Source organism: Sorex fumeus, unplaced genomic scaffold (assembly GCF_029834395.1).
Source record: "Sorex fumeus unplaced genomic scaffold, SorFum_2.1 ptg000139l, whole genome shotgun sequence".
Taxonomy (NCBI): domain Eukaryota; kingdom Metazoa; phylum Chordata; class Mammalia; order Eulipotyphla; family Soricidae; genus Sorex; species Sorex fumeus.
This window is the reverse complement of record NW_026606196.1, coordinates 2,198,386-2,214,443: the sequence shown is the minus strand read 5'-3', so window position 1 is coordinate 2,214,443 and position 16,058 is coordinate 2,198,386.

Sequence of the window (16,058 nt, the reverse complement as noted above, 5' to 3'; positions counted from 1 at the left end):
CACAGCCTCTTTTTTCGCCTGATCTGCGCGAGATGGGAACTGAGCCACACGGCTCTGCATAAAAGCTGAAGGGAACCACTTTCCTCCTTCGAATCAGGTACAGCTCGCATCCAGAACCTGGGACTCTATGTGCATGCACTGCTAGATCGAACTCATAGCACAGCATTTTTTCCCTCATCTGCGCGGGATGGGAAGTTATTATCACGGATCTGGCACAAAGCTATAGGGGACAACTCTCCTCCTTCCAATCAGGTACAGCTCGCCTCCAGGGCCTGGAACTCTCTTCGCATGCGCAGCTAGCTCGATCTCATAGCACAGCCGGGTTTTTCCCCAGATCTGTGCGGGACAAGAACTGAGTCTCACGGCTCGGCAACAGAGCTGAAGTGGACCCCACTCCTCCTTCCAATCAGGTACAGCTCGCCTCCAGGGCCTGAGACTCTCTGCGCATGAGCACCTAGCTCGATCTCATAGCACAGCCGTTTTTCTCCCCTGATCTGCGCGGGACGGGAACTGAGCCCCACGACTCGGCAACAGAGCTTTAGGGGACCCCTCTCCTCCTTCCAATCAGGTACAGCTCACTTTCAGGGCCTGGGATTCTCCTTGCATGCGCAGCTATCTCGATCTCATAGCACAGCATGTTTTTCCCCTGATCTGCACGGGACTGGATCTGAGCCCCACGGCTGGGCAACAGAGCAAAGAGGGACCAATCTCCTCCTTCCAATCAGTTACAGCTCGCCACCACAGTCTGCGACTCTCTGCTCATGCGCAGCTAGATCTATCTAATAGCACAGCCGTTTTTTCCAATGAATTGTGAGGGACAGGAAATGAGCCCAACGGCTCGGCAACAGAGCTGAAGGGGACATGCGCAGAGAGTCCCAGGCTCTGGAGGCGAGCTGTACCTGATTGGAAGGAGGAGAGAGGTCCCTTTCAGGCTCATGTCCGAGCCGTGGGGCTCAGTTCCCGTCCAGTGCAGATCAGGGGGAAAAAACGGCTGTGGTATGAGATCGAGGTAGCTGCGCATGCACAGACAGTCCCAGGCCATGGAGGCGAGCTGTTCCTGATTGGAAGGAGGACATGGGTCCCCTTCAGCTTTGTGTCTGAGCCGTGGGGTTCAGTTCCCGTCCGGCGCAGATCAGGGGAATTAACAGCCTGTGCTATGAGATCGAGCTAGCTGTGCATGCGCAAAGAATCCCAGGCCCTGGAGGCAAGCTGTTCCTGATAGAAAGGAGGAGAGCGGTCCTCTTCAGCTTTGTTACTGAGACGTGGGGCTCAGTTCCCATCCAGCGCAGATAGGGCGAATAAGAGTTTGTGGCATGAGATCGAGCTAGCTGCGCATGCGCATACAGTCCCAAGTCCTGATGGCCATCTCTACCTGATTGGAAGGAGGAGAGGAGTCCCCTTCAGCTTTGTTCCAGAGCCGTGGGGGCTCAGTTCTTTTCCCGTACATATCAGGGGAAAAAAAGGCTGTGCTATGAGATCTATCTAGCTGCGCATGCACAGAGAGTTCCAGACCCTGAGGCGAGCTGTACCTGATTGGAAGGAGGAGAGGGGTCCCCTTCAGCTCTATTCTGAGCCGTGGGGCTCAGATCTCATCCTGCGCAGATCAGTGGAAAAAATGGCTGTGCTAGGAGATCGAGCTTGCTACGCATGCACAGAGAATCCCAGGCCCTGGAGGCGAGCTGTACCTGATTGGAAGAAGGAGAGGGGTCCCCTTCAGCACTGTTGCTGAGACGTGGGGCTCAGTTCAAATCCCGCGCGGAACAGGGGAAAAACATGCTGTTCTATGAGATCAAGCTCGCTGAGCATGGGCAGAGAGTCCCCGGCCCTGGAGGCGATCTGTACCTGATTGGAAGGAGGAGAGAGGGCCCTTTCAGCTCTGTTGCCGAGCCCTGGGGCTCAGTTCCCGTCCCCTGCAGATCAGGGGACCAAAAAGGCTGTGCTATTAGTTCGAGCTAGCTGCGGATGCACAGAGAGTCCCAGGCCCTGAGGCGAGCTGTTCCTGATTGGAAGGAGAGGGGACGCTTTCAGCTCTGTTGCCGAGCCATGGGGCTCAGTTCCCATCCGGCGCAGATCAGGGGAATAAACAGGCTGTGCTATGAGATCAAGCTAGCTGCGCATGCCCAGAGAATCCCAGGCCCTGGAATCCCGCTGTTCCTGATTAGTATCAGGAGAGGGGTCTCCTTCAGCTTTGTGGCCGAGCCGTGGGGCTACGTTCCTATCTCGCGCAGATAAGGGGAAAAAAACGGATGTGCTAATAGATCGAGCTAGCTGCGCATATGCAGAGAGTTCCACACCCTGGAGACGAGCTGTACCTGATTGGAAGGAGGAGAAGGGTCCCCTTCAGCTTTGTGGCCAAGCCATGGGGCTCAGTTCCCGTCCCGCGCAGATCAGGGGAAAAATGGTTGTGCTAATAGATCAAGCTAGCTGCGCATGCACAGAGAGTGCCAGGCCCTAAAGGCGAGCTGTACCTGATTGGAAGGAGGAGAGGGGTACCCTTCAGCTCTGTTGCCGCGCCGTGGGGCTCAGTTCACGTCCCGCGCAGATCAGTGGGAAAAAAAGGATGTGCTAATAGATTGATCTAGCTGCACATGCGCAGAGAGTGCCAGGCCCTGGAGGCGAGCGGTACCTGATCGGAAGGAGGAGAGGGGTCAACTTCAGCTTTGTGGCCGAGCCGTGAGGCTTAGTTCCCGTCCCGCGCAGATGAGGGAAAAAAACGACTGTGTTATGAGATAGAGATAGCTGCACATGCGCAGAGAGTCCCAGGCCCTGGATACAAGCTGTACATGATTGGAAGGAGGAGAGGTGTCCTCTTCAGCTCCATTGCCGATCCGTGGGGCTCAGTTCCAGTTCCACGCAGATCAGGGGAAAAACCAGGCTGTGCTATGAGATCGAGCTGGCTGCGCATGCGCAGAGAGTACCAAGACCTTGAGGCCAGCTGTGACTGATTGGATGGAGGAGAGGGGTTGACTTCAGCTTTGTTGCCGAGCTGTTGTGGCTCAGTTCCCGTCTCGCGTAGATCAGGGGAAAAAACGGATGTGCTATGAGATAGAGCTGGCTGCGTATGCACAGAGAGTCCCAGGCCCTAGAGGCGTGCTGTACCTGATTCGAAGGAGGAGAGGGGTCCCTTTCAGCTCTATTGCCGAGCCGTGGGGGCTAAATTCCTCTTCCGTGTAGAACAGGGGAAAAAACTGCTGTGCTATGAGATATATATAGCTGCGAATGCGCAGAGAGTTTCAGGCCCTGGATGTCAGCTGTACCTGATTGGAAGGAGGAGAGGGGTCCCCTTCAGCTCTGTTACCGAGCCACGGTGTTCAGTTCCCATCTCTCATAGATCAGGGGATACAACGGATGTGCTAATATATAGGTCGCTGCTCAGTCGCAGAGAGTCCAAGACCCTGGAAGCAAGCTGTATCTGATTGAAGGAGGAGAGGGGTCCTCTTCAGCCTTGTTGCCGAGCTGTTGGGGCTCAGTTCCTATCACAAGCAGATCAGGGGAAAAAACAGCTGTGCTATGAGATCGAGGTACCTGCGCATGCTCAGAGAGTCCCAGGCCCCGAGGCGTGCTCTACCTGATTCGAAGGAGGAGAAGGGTCACCTTCAGGTCCGATGCCGAGCTGTGGGGCTCAGTTTCCGTCCCGCGCATATCAGGGGAAAAACCAGGCTGTGCTATGAGATCGAGCTAGCTGCGCATGTGCAGAGAGTCCCAGGCCCTGGATGCGAGCTATACCTGATTGGAAGGAGGAGAGGTGTCCCCTTGAACTCCGTTGCTGAGCCGTGGGGCTCAGTTCCTATCCCGCGCAGATCAGGGGGAAAATAATGCTGTTCTATGAGATCGAACTAGCTGCGCATACGCAGAGAGTCCCAGGCCCTGGAGGCATGCTGTTCCTGATTCGAAGGAAGAGGGGGGTCCCCTTCAGCTCCGTTTCCGAGCTGTGGGGGCTCATTTCCCGTCTCGCGTAGATCAGGGAAAAAAACGGATTTGCTATGAGATAGAGCTGCTGCGCATGCGCAGAGGATCCAAGGCCCTGGAAGCAAGCTGTACCTGATAGGAAGGAGGAGAGAGGTCCCCTTCAGCTTTCTTGCCGAATGTTGGGGCTCAGTGTCCGTCCAGCGATATCAGGGGGAAAAAATCTGTGCTAATAGATCGAGCTAAGTGTGAATGCGAAGAGTGTTTCAAGAACTGGAGGCGAGCTGTGACTGATTGGAAGGAGGAGAGGGGTCCCCTTCAGCTTTGTTCCCGGGTGTTGGGGCTCAGTTCCCGTCCCGCGATATCAGGGGAAAAAACGGCTATGCTATGAGATTGAGCTAGCTGCACATGCGCAGTGAGTTCCAAGACCTGGAGGCAAGCTGTGCCTGTTTGGAACGAGGAGAGGGGTCGCATTCAGCTTTGTTGCCAAGTGTTGGGGCTCAGTTCTGGTCCCGAGATATCAGGGGGAAAAAAACGGCTGTGCTATGAGATTGAGCTAGCTGCACATGCGCAGAGAATCCCAAGACATGGAGGCGAGCTGTGCCTGATTGGAAGGAGTAGAGGGCTCGCCTTCAGCTTTGTTGCCGAGCCTTTGGGGACCAGTTCCTATCCCGCGCAGATCAGGGGAAAAAAACGGTTGTGCTCTGAGTTGGAGGTAGCTGCACATGCGCAGAGAGTACCAGGCCCTAGATGCGAGCTGTACCTGATTGGAAGGAGGAGATGGGTACCCTTCAGCTCTGTTGACGAGCCGTGGGGCTCCGTTCCCGTCCGACGCAGATCAGGGGAAAAACCAGGATGTGCTATGAGATCGAGCTAGCTGCGCTTGCGCAGAGAATCCCAGGCCCTGGATGTGAGCTGTACCTGATTGGTAGGAGGAGATGGGTCCCCTTCAGCTCCGTTGCCATGCCGTGGGGCTCAGTTTCCGTCTCGCATAGATCAGGGGAAAAACCAGGCTGTGCTATGAGATCGAGCTAGCTGCACATGCGCAGAGAGTCCCAAGACCTAGAGGCTAGCTCTGCCTGATTGGAACGAGGAGAGGGGTCGCCTTAAGCTTTGTTGCAGAGTGTTCAGGCACAGTTCCTGTCCCGCAATATCAGGGGATAAAAAAAATCTGTGCTAATAGATTGAGCTAGGTGCGCATACGCTGAGAGTCCCAAGACCTGGAGGCAAGCTGTGCCTGATTGGAAGTAGGAGAATGGTCACCTTCAGCTTTGTTGACGAGCCGTTGGGCCTCAGTTCCTATCCGTCGCACATCAGGGGAAAAAACGGCTGTGCTATGAGATCGAGATAGCTGCGCATGTGCAGAGAGACCCAGGCCCTGGATGCGAGCTGTACATGATTGGAAGGAGGAGAGGGGTACTCTTCAGCTCCATTGCCGATCCGTGGGGCTCAGTTCCCGTTCCGCACAGATCAGGGGAAAAACCAGGCTGTGCTATGAAATCGAGCTGGCTGCGCATGCGCAGAGAGTACCAAGACCTGGAGGCAAGCTGTGACTGATTGGATGGAAGAGAGGGGTTGACTTCAGCTTTGCTGCCGAGCTATTGTGGCTCAGTTCTTGTCTCGCGTAGAACAGGGGGAGAAAAGGATGTGCATTGTGATAGAGCTGGCTGCGTATGCGCAGAGCGTCCCAGGCCCTGTAGGCGTGCTGTACCTGATTCGAAGGAGGAGAGGGGTCCCTTTCAGCTCCGTTGCTGAGCCGTGGGGGCTAAGTTCCTATCCCGTGCAGATCAGGGGAAAAAACTGCTGTGCTATGAGATCTATATAGCTGCGAATGCGCAGAGTGTTTCAGGCCCTGGATGTCAGCTGTACCTGATTGGAAGGAGGAGAGGAGTCCCCTTCAGCTCTGTTACTGAGCAGCGATGTTCAGTTCCCATCTCGCATAGATCAGGGGATACAACGGATGTACTAATATATAGGTCTCCTGCGCAGTCGCAGAGAGTCCAAGACCCTGGAAGCAAGCTGTATCTGATTGAAGGAGGAGAGGGGTCCCCTTCAGCTTTGTTGCCGAGCTGTTGGGGCTCAGTTCCTATCACGTGCAGATCAGGGGAAAAAACGGCTGTGCTATGATATCGAGGTACCTGCGCATGCGCAGAGAGTCCCATGCCCCATGGCATGCTGTACCTGATTTGAAGGAGGAGAGGGGTCCCCTTCAGCTCCTTTGCCAAGCCGTGGGGCTCAGCTTCCATCCCGCGCATATCAGGGGAAAAACCAAGCTGTGCTATGAGATCGAGCTAGATGCGCATGCGCAGAGAGACCCAGGCGCTGGATGCGAGCTATACCTGATTGGAAGGAGGAGAGGTGTCCCCTTCAACTCCGTTGCTGAGCCGTGGGGCTCAGTTCTCATCCCTCGCAGATCAGGGGAAAAACCAGGCTGTGCTATGAGATCGAGCTAGCTGCGCATGCGCAGAGAGTCCCAGGCCCTGGAGGCGAGCTGTACCTGATTGGTAGGAGGAGAGTGGTCCCCTTTCACTCTGTTACCAAGTCGTGGTGCTCTGACGATATCAGGGGAAAAAAATGGCTGTGCTATGAGATTGAGCTAGCTGCGCATGCGCAGAGAGTCCCAAGACCTAGAGGCAAGCTGTGCCTGTTTGGAATGAGGAGAGGAGTCGCCTTCAGTTTTGTTGCCAGGTGTTGTGGCTCAGTTCCCGTCCCACGATATCAGGGGAAAATAAACGGCTGTACTATGAAATTGAGCTAGCTGCGCATGCGGAGAGAGTCCCAAGACATGGAGTCGAGCTGTGCCTGATTGGAAGGAGTAGAGGGCTCGCCTTCATCTTTGTTGCCGAGCCGTTGGGGCCCAGTTCCTATCCCGCGCAGATCAGGTGGAAAAAACGGTTGTGCTATGAGTTCGAGGTAGCTGCGCATGCGCAGAGAATCCCAGGCCCTAGATGCGAGCTGTACCTGATTGGAAGGAGGAGAGGGTTCCCCTTCAGCTCCGTTGCCTAGCCGTGGGGCTCAGTTCCCGTCCGACGCAGATCAGGGGAAAAATCAGGATGTCCTATGAGATCAAGCTAGCTGCGCATGCGCAGAGTCCCAGGCCCTGGATGTGAGCTGTACCTGATTGGTAGGAGGAGATGGGTCCCCTTCAGCTCCGTTGCCGAGCTGTGGGGCTCAGTTCCCGTCCCGCGCCCATCAGGGGAAAAACAAGGATGTGCTATGAGATCGAGCTAGCTGCACATGCGCAGAGAGTCTCGGGCCCTGGAGACAACGTGTACCTGATTGGAAGGAGGAGTGGTGTCCCCTTCAGCTTTGTTACCGAGTGTTGGGGCTCAGTTCCCGTCCCGCGATATCACGGGGAAAGAAAACGGCTGTGCTATGAGATCGAGCTTGCTGCGCATCCGCAGAGAGTCCCAGGCCCTTGATGTGAGCTGTACCTGACTGGTAGGAGGAGAGGGGTCCCCTTTAGCTCCGTTGCCGAGCCGTGGGACTCTGTTCCCATCCCACGCAGATCAGGGAATAAACCAGGCTGTGCTATGAAATTGAGCTTGGTGCACATGCGCAGAGAGTCCCAAGACCTAGAGGCGAGCTGTGCCTCATTGGAATGAAGAGAGGGGACGCCGTCAGCTTTGTTGCCGAGTGTTCGGGCTCAGATCCTGTCCCGCGATATCAGGGGATAAAAAACGTCTGTGCTAATAGATTGAGCTAGGTGTGCATGCGCTGAGAGTCCCAAGACCTGGATGCAAGCTGTAAATGTTTGGAAGGAGGAGAGGGGTCCCGTTCAGCTCTGAAACCAATCCGTGGTGCTCACTTCCCGTCTCGCGTAGATCGGTGGATAAAACGGATGTGCTATGAGATAGAGCTGCTGTGATTCCGCAGATGTTCAAGGCCCTGGAAGCGAGCTGTACCTGATTGGAAGGAGGAGAGGGGTCCCCTTCAGCTTTGTTGCATAGTGTTTGGGCTCAGTTCCCGCCCCGCGATATTAGGGGGAAAAAATGGTTGTGTTAATAAATCGAGATAGCTGCGCATGCGCAGAGAGTCCCAGGACCTGGATGCAAGCTGTGCCTGATTGGAAGGAGGAGAGGGGTCCCCTTCAGCTCCTTTGCCAAGCCGTGGGGCTCAGTTCCCGTCCGTGCAGTTCAAGGGAAAAACCAGGCTGTGCTATGAGATCGAGCTAGTTGCGCATGCGCAGAGAGTCCCAGGCCCTGGATGTTGCTGCACCTGCTTGGTAGGAGGATAGGGGTCCCTACAGCTCCGTTGCGAGCTGTGGGGCTCAGTTCCCATCCGTGAAGATCAGGGGAAAAACCAGGCAGTGCTATGAGATCGAGCTAGCTGGGCATGCGCAGAAAGTCCCAGGCCCTGAAGGCGAGTTGTACCTGATTTGAATGAGGAGACGGGTCACCTTCAGCTTTGTTGCCGACTGTTCGGGCTCAGTTCCCGGTCCGCGATATCAGGGGGAAAAAAACGGCTTTGATATGAGATTGAGCTACCTGCGCAGTCGCATAGAGTCCCAATACCTGTAGACGAGCTGTGCCTGATAGGAATGAGGAGAGAGGTCGCTTCAGCTTTGTTGCCAAGTGTTGAGGCTCAGTTCCCGTCCCGCGATATCAGGGGGAACAAAATGTCTGTTCTATGCGATCGATCTAGCTGCGCATGCGCAGAGTCCCAAGACCTGGAGGCGAGCTGTGTCTGAATGGAACAAGGAGAGGGGTCGCCTTCAGCTTTGTTGCCGAGCCGTTGGGCCTCAGTTCCTATCCCGTGCACATCAGGGAAAAAACGACTGGGCTATGAGATTGAGCTAGCTGCGCATGCACAGAGATTCTCAAGACCTGGAGGCAAGCTGTGCTTGATTGGAAGGAGGAGAGGGGTCAACTTCAGCTTTGTTGCCGAGTGGTTGGGGCTCAGTTCCTATCCCGCGCAGATCAGGGGAAAAAAAGGGCTGTGCTAATAGACTGAGCTAGCTGGGCGTGTGCAGAGAGTCCCAGGCTCTGGAATAGAGCTGACCTTATTGGAAGGACGCTAGGGGTCCCCTTCAGCTCCATTGCTGAGCCGTGGGGCTCAGTTCCAGTCCCGCGCAGATCAGGGGAAAAACCAGGCTGTGCTATGAGATCGAGCTAGCTGTGCATGCGCAGAGAGTCCCAGGCCCTGGAAATGAGCTCCACCTGATTGTTAGGAGGAGAGGGGTCCCCTTCATCTTTGTTGCCGAGCGTTGTGTCTCAGGTCCGGTCCCACGATATCAGGGGAACAAAAACGGCTGCTATCAGATCCAGCTAGCTGCGCATGCATAGAGAGCCCCAGGCCCTGGACGCAAGCTGTGCCTGATTGGAACGAGGAGAGGGGTCGCCTTCAGCTTTGTTTCTGAGCCGTTGGGGCTCACTTCCTATCCCACGCAGAGAAGGGGGAAAAAACGGCTGTGCTATGAGATCGAGGTAGCTGCGCATTAGCAGAGAGTCCCAGGCCCTGGATGTGAGCTGTACCTGTTTGGAAGGAGGAGTGGGGTCCCCTTCAGCTCCGTTGCCGAGCCGTGGGGCTCAGTTCCCATCCCGCGCAGATCAGGGGATAAACCAGGCTGTGCTCTGAGATCGACCTAATGGCGCATGCAAAGAAAGTACCAGGCCCTGGATGCGAGCTGTACCTGATTGGAAGGAGAGGGATCCCCTTCAGCTCTGTTGCCGAGGCATGGTTCTCAGTTCCCGTCTCACGTAGATCAGGGGAAAAAATGAATGTGATTTGAGATAGAGCTAGATGCGCATGCGCAGAGAGTCCCACAACCTGGAGGCGAGCTATATCTGATTAGAAGGAGGAAGGGGTCGACTTCAGCTTTGTTGCCGAGCCGTTGGGCCTCAGTTCCTATATCATGCAGATACTGGGAAAAAAATGGCTGTGCTATGAGATCGATGTAGCTGTGCTTGCGCAGAGAGTCCCAGGCCCTGGAATCGAGCTGTTACTGATTGGAAGGAGGCGAGGGTTCCCCTTCAGCTCCGTTGCCGAGCTGTGGGGCTCAGTTCCCGTCCCGCTCAGATCAGGGGAAAAACCAGGCTGTGCTATGAGATCGAGCTAGATACACATGCGTCGCAGGCCCTGGTTGTGAGATCCATCTGATTGGTAGGAGGAGATGGGTCCCCTTCAGCTCTGTTACCGAGCCGTGGTGCTCAGTTCCCATATCGCGTAGATCGGGGGAATAAACGGATGTGCTATGAGATAGAGCTGGCTGCGCATGCTCAGAGAGTACAAGGCTCTGGAGGCGAGCTGTACCTGATTGGAAGGAGGAGAGGGGTCCCCTTCAGCTTTGTTGCCGAGTGTTGGGGCTCAGTTCCCGTGCCGCGATATCAGGGGAAAAAAATGGCTGTGCTATGAGATTTAGCTAGCTGCACATGCGCAGAGAGTCCCAGGCCCTGGAGGCGAGCTGTACATGATTGGAAGAAGAGGGGTCCCCTTCAGCCACGTTGCTGTACCGTGGGGGCTCAGTTCCTATCCCTCGCAGATCATGGGGAAAAATATGCTGTTCTATGAGATCGAGGTAGCTGCGCATGCGCAGAGAGTCCCAGGCAATGGAGGCATGCTGTTCCTGATTCGAACTAAGAGGGGGGTCCCCTTCAGCTCCGTTTCCGAGCCTTGGGGGCTCAGTTCCTATCCCGTGCAGATCAGGTGAAAAAAACTGCTGTGCTATGAGATCTATCTACCTGCGCATGCGGAGAGAGTCCCAGGTCCTGGAGGCGAGCTGTACCTGATTGGATGGAGGAGAGAGGACCCCTTCAGCTCTGTTGCCGAGCCATGGGGCTCAGTTACTGTGCCGCGCAGATCAATGGAAAAAAACGGCTGTGCCATGACATCAAGCTAGCTGCGGATGCGCAGAGAGTCCCAACATCTGGAGGAGAGCTGTGCCTGCATAGAAGGAGGAGAGTGGTCCCCTTCAGCTTTGTTGCCGAGTGTTGGGGCTCAGTTCCCGACCCGCGATATCAGGGGAAAAATACGGCTGTGCTATGAGATCGAGCTAGCTGCGCATGCGCAGAGAGTTCCAAAACCTGGCAGCGAGCTGTGACTAATTGGAAGGAGGAGAGGGGTCGTCTTCAGCTTTCTTGCCGAGCGGTTGAGGCTCAGTTCCTATCCCGCGCAGATCAGGGGAAAATAACGGCTGTGCTATGAGATCGTGGTAGCTGCTCTTGGGCAGAGAGTCCCGGGCCCGAGCGGTACCTGATTCGAAGGAGGAGAGGGGTCCCCTTCAGCTCCGTTGCCGAGCCGTGGGGCTCAATTCCCGTCTCGCGTAGATCAGCGGAAACAACGGATGTGCTATTAGACTGAGCTAGCTGCGCATGCGCAGAGAGTCCCAAGACATGGAGGTGAGCTGTGCCTGATGGGAACAAGGAGAGGGGTCGCATTCAGCTTTGGTGCCGAGTGTTGGGGCTTAGTTCCCGTCCCGCGATTTCAAGGGAAAAAAAACGGCTGTGCAATGAGATCAACCTAGGTGCGCATGCACAGAGAGTCCCAAGACCTGGAGGCGAGCTGTACCTGATTCGAAGGAAGAGAGGGGTCCCCTTCAGCTCTGTTGCCGAGCCGTGGGGCTCAGTTCCCATCCCGCGCAGATCAGGGGATAAACCATGCTGTGCTCTGAGATCGACCGAGCTGTGCATGCGAAGAAAGTACCAGGCCCTGGATGCGAGCTGTACCTAATTGGAAGGAGGAGAGGGATCCCCTTCAGCTCTGTTGCCGAGCCATGGTTCTCAGTTCCCGTCTCGCGTAGATCAGGGGGAAAAATGAATGTGATTTGAGATAGAGCTAGATGTGCATGCGCAGAGAGTACCACGACCTGGAGGCGAGCTATATCTGATTAGAAGGAGGAGAGGGGTCGACTTCAGCTTTGTTGCCGAGCCGTTGGACCTCAGTTCCTATCCCACGCAGATACTGGGAAAAAAACGGCTGTGCTATGAGATCGATGTAGCTGTGCTTGCGCAGAGAGTCCCAGGCCCAGGAATCGAGCTGTAACTGATTAGAAGGAGGCGAGGGTTCCCCTTCAGCTCCATTGCCGAGCCGTGGGACTCAGTTCCCGTCCCGCTCAGATCAGGGGAAAAACCAGGCTGTGCTATGAGATCGAGCTAGATACACATGCGTAGAGAGTCCCAGGCCCTGGTTGTGAGCTCCACCTGATTGGGAGGAGGACAGGGGTCCCCTTCAGGTCCGTTGACGAGCCGTGGGGCTCAATTTCCCTCCCGCTAATATCAGGGGAAAAACCAGGCTGTGCTATGAGATCCAGCTAGCTGCGCCTGCGCAGAGAGCCCCAGGCCCTGGACGCGAGCTGTACCTGATTGGAAGGAGGAGAGGGGTCCCCTTCAGCTCTGTTACCGAGCCGTGGTGCTCAGTTCCCGTCTCGCGTAGATCAGGGGAATACACGGATGTGCTATGAGATAGAGCTGGCTGCGCATGCGCAGAGAGTACAAGGCTCTGGAGGCGAGCTGTACCTGATTGGAAGGAGGAGAGGGGTCCCCTTCAGCTTTGTTGCCGAGTGTTGGGGCTCAGTTCCCGTCCCGCGATATCAGGGGGAAAAAACGGCTGTGCTATGAGATTTAGCTAGCTGTGCATGCGCAGAGAGTCCCAGGCCCTGGAGTCGAGCTGTACCTGATTGGAAGGAGGAGAGGGGTCCCCTTCAGCCACGTTGCTGAGCCGTGGGGGCTCAGTTCCTATCCCGCGCAGATCAGGGGGAAAAAAACGCTGTTCTATGAGATCGAGGTAGCTGCGCATGCGCAGAGAGTCCCAGGCAATGGAGGCGTGCTGTTCCTGATTCGAAGGACGAGTGGGGTCCCCTTCAGCTCCGTTTCCGATCCATGGGGACTCAGTTCCTATCCCGTGCAGATCAGGTGAAAAAAACTGCTGTGCTATGAGATCTATCTACCTGCGAATGCGGAGAGAGTCCCAGGTCCTGGAGGCGAGCTGTACCTGATTGGACGGAGGAGAGAGGACCCCTTCAGCTCTGTTGCCGAGCCATGGGGCTCAGTTACTGTGCCGCGCAGATCAATGGGAAAAAACGTCTGTGCCATGACATCGAGCTAGCTGTGGATGCGCAGAGAGTCCCAACACCTGGAGGCAAGCTGTACCTGAATGGAAGGAGGAGAGCGGTCCCCTTGAGGTTTGTTGCCAAGTTTTGGGGCTCAGTTCCCGACCGGCGATATCAGGGGAAAAAATAAGGCTGTGCTATGAGATCGAGCTAGCTGCGCATGTGCAGAGAGTTCCAAAACCTGGCGGCGAGCTGTGACTAATTGGAAGGAGGAGAGGGGTCGCCTTCAGCTTTCTTGCCGAGCGGTTGGGACTCAGTTCCTATCCCGCGCAGATCAGGGGAAAAAAACGGCTGTGCTCTGAGGTCGAGGTAGCTGCTCTTGGGCAGAGAGTCCCGGGCAGAGAGTCCCAGGCCCGAGCTGTACCTGATTTGAAGGAGGAGAGGGGTCCCCTTCAGCTCCGTTGCCAAGCCGTGGGGCTCAATTCCCGTCTCGCGTAGATCAGCGGAAACAACGGATGTGCAATTAGACTGAGCTAGTTGCGCCTGCGCAGAGAGAACCAAGACATAGAGGCGAGCTGTGCCTGATTGGAATGAGGAGAGGGGTCGCATTCAGCTTTGTTGCCGAGTGTTGGGGCTTAGTTCCTGTCCCGTGATTTCAGGGGGGAAAAAACGGCTGTGCAATGAGATCGAGGTAAGTGTGCATGCACAGAGAGTCCCAAGACCTGGAGGCGAGCTGTGCCTGATTGGAAGGAGGAGAGGGGTCAACTTCAGCTTTGTTGCCGAACCGTTGGGGCTCAGTTCCTATCCCGCGCAGAACAGGGGAAAAAACTGCTGTGCTATGAGATCGAGTTAGCTGCGCATGCACAGAGAGTCCCAGGCCCTGGATGTGAGCCGTAACTGATTGGTAAGAGGAGAGGGGTCCCCTGCAGCTCTGTTGCCGAGCAGTGGTGCTCAGTTACCATCCCGCTATATCAGGGAGAAAAAAAACGGCTGTGCGATGAGATCAAGCTAGCTGCGCATGCGCAGAGTGTCCAAAGACCTTGAGGTGAGCTGAGCCTGATTGGAAGGAGGAGAGGGATCGCCTTCAGCTTTGTTCCGGGGCCGTTGGGACTCAATTCCTATCGAGCACAGATCAGGGGACAAAATGGCTGTGCTATGAGATGGAGGTAGCTGCGCATGCGCAGAGAGTCCCAGGCCCTGGATTCGAGCTGTACCTGATTGGAATGAGGAGAAGGGGTCCCCTTCAGCTCCGTTGCTGAGCCGTGGGTCTCAGTTCCCGTCCCGCGCAAGTTCAGGGGAAAAACCAGGCTGTGCTATGAGATCGAGCTAGTTGCGCATGCGCAGAGAGTCCCAGGCCGTGGAATTTGCTGCACCTGATTGTTAGGAGGAGAGAGGGCCCTTCAGCTCCGTTGCGAGCCCTGGGGCTCAGTTCCCGTCCTGTGCAGATCAGGGGAAAAACCAGGCAGTGCTATGAGATCGAGCTACCTGGGCATGCGCAGAAAGTCCCAGGCCCTGGAGGCGAGTTGTACCTGATTGGAATGAGGAGAGGGGTCCCCTTCAGCTTTGTTGCCGACTGTTCGGGCTCAGTTCCCGGTCCGCGATATCAGGAGAAATAAAACGGCTGTGCTATGAGATTGAGCTAGCTGCGCAGGCGCAGAAGGTCCCGAGACCTGGAGGCGAGCTGTGCCTGATTGGAATGAGGAGAGAGGTCGCTTCAGCTTTGTTGCCAAGTGTTGAGGCTCAGTTCCCATCTCGCGATATCAGGGGGAACAAAACGGATGTGCTATGAGATCGAGCTAGCTGCGCATGCACAGAGAGTCCCAAGACCTGGAGGCGAGCTGTGTCTGATTGGAACAAGGAGAGGGGTCGCCTTCAGCTTTGTTGCTGAGCCGTTGGGCCTCAGTTCCTATCCCGAGCAGATCAGGTGAAAAAAAAGGACTGGGCTATGAGATCGAGCTAGCTGCGCATACGCAGAGAGTCCCAGGAACTGGATGTAAGCTGTACCTGATTGGGAGGAGGAGAGGGGTCCCGTTCAGCTCCGTTGCCGAGCCGTAGGGCTCATTTCCCGTCCCGCGATATCAGGGGAAAAATAAATGGCTGTCCAATGAGATTGAGCTAGCTGAGCGTGCGCAGAGAGTCCCAGGCCCTGGATGTGACCTTCACCTGATTGGAAGGAGGAGAGGTGTCCCCTTAAGCTCCATTTCCGAGCAGTGGTGCTCGGTTCCCGTCCTGCGAAATCAGGGCAAAAAAAAAAAAAAAACCGGCTGTGCTATGAGATTGAGTTAGCTGCGCATGCGCAAAGAGTCCCAGGCCCTGGATGCGATCTGTACCTGATTGGAAGGAGGAGAGGGGTCACCTTCAGCTCTGTTACCGAGCCGTGGTGCTCAGTTCCCGTCTCGCGTAGATCAGGGGAAAAAACGGATGTGCTATAAGATAGAGCTGGCTGAGCATGCGCAGAGAGTTCAAGGCCCTGGAGGCGAGCTCTACCTGATTGGAAGGAGGAAAGGGGTTCCCTTCAGCTTTGTTGCCGAGTGTTGGGGCTCAGTTCCCGTGCTGCGATATCAGGGGGAAAAAAACTGCTGTGTTATGAGATTGAACTAGCTGCACAGGCGCAGAGAGTCCCTAGACCTGGATGCGAGCTGTGCCTGATTGGATCGAGGAGAGTGGTCTCCTTCAGATTTGTAACAAAGTGTTGGGGCTCAGTTCCCGTCCCGCTATATCAGGTGAAAAAAAAACAGCTGTTCTATGAGATCGAGCTAGCTGCACATGCGCAGAGAGTACCAAGACCTGGAGGCGAGCTTTGGCTGATTGGAAGGAGAGGGGTCGCCTTCAGCTTTGTTTCCGAGCGTTGAGCCCCGTTCCCGTCCCGCGCATATCAGGGGGAAAAAATGGCTGTGCTAATAGATTGAGCTAGCTGCGCATGCGCACAGAGTCCCAGGCACTGGATGCGAGGTGTACCTAATTGGGAGGAGGAGAGGAGTCCCCTTCAGCTCTGTTACCGAGCCGTGGTGCTCAGTTCCCAACTCGCGTAGATCACGGGAAAAAACGGATGTGCTATGAGATAAAGCGGGCTGCGCATGCAAAGAGAGTACCACGACCTGGAGGCGAGCTGTAACTGATTAGAAGTAGGAGAGGGGTCGACTTCAGCTTTGTTGCCGAGTGGTTA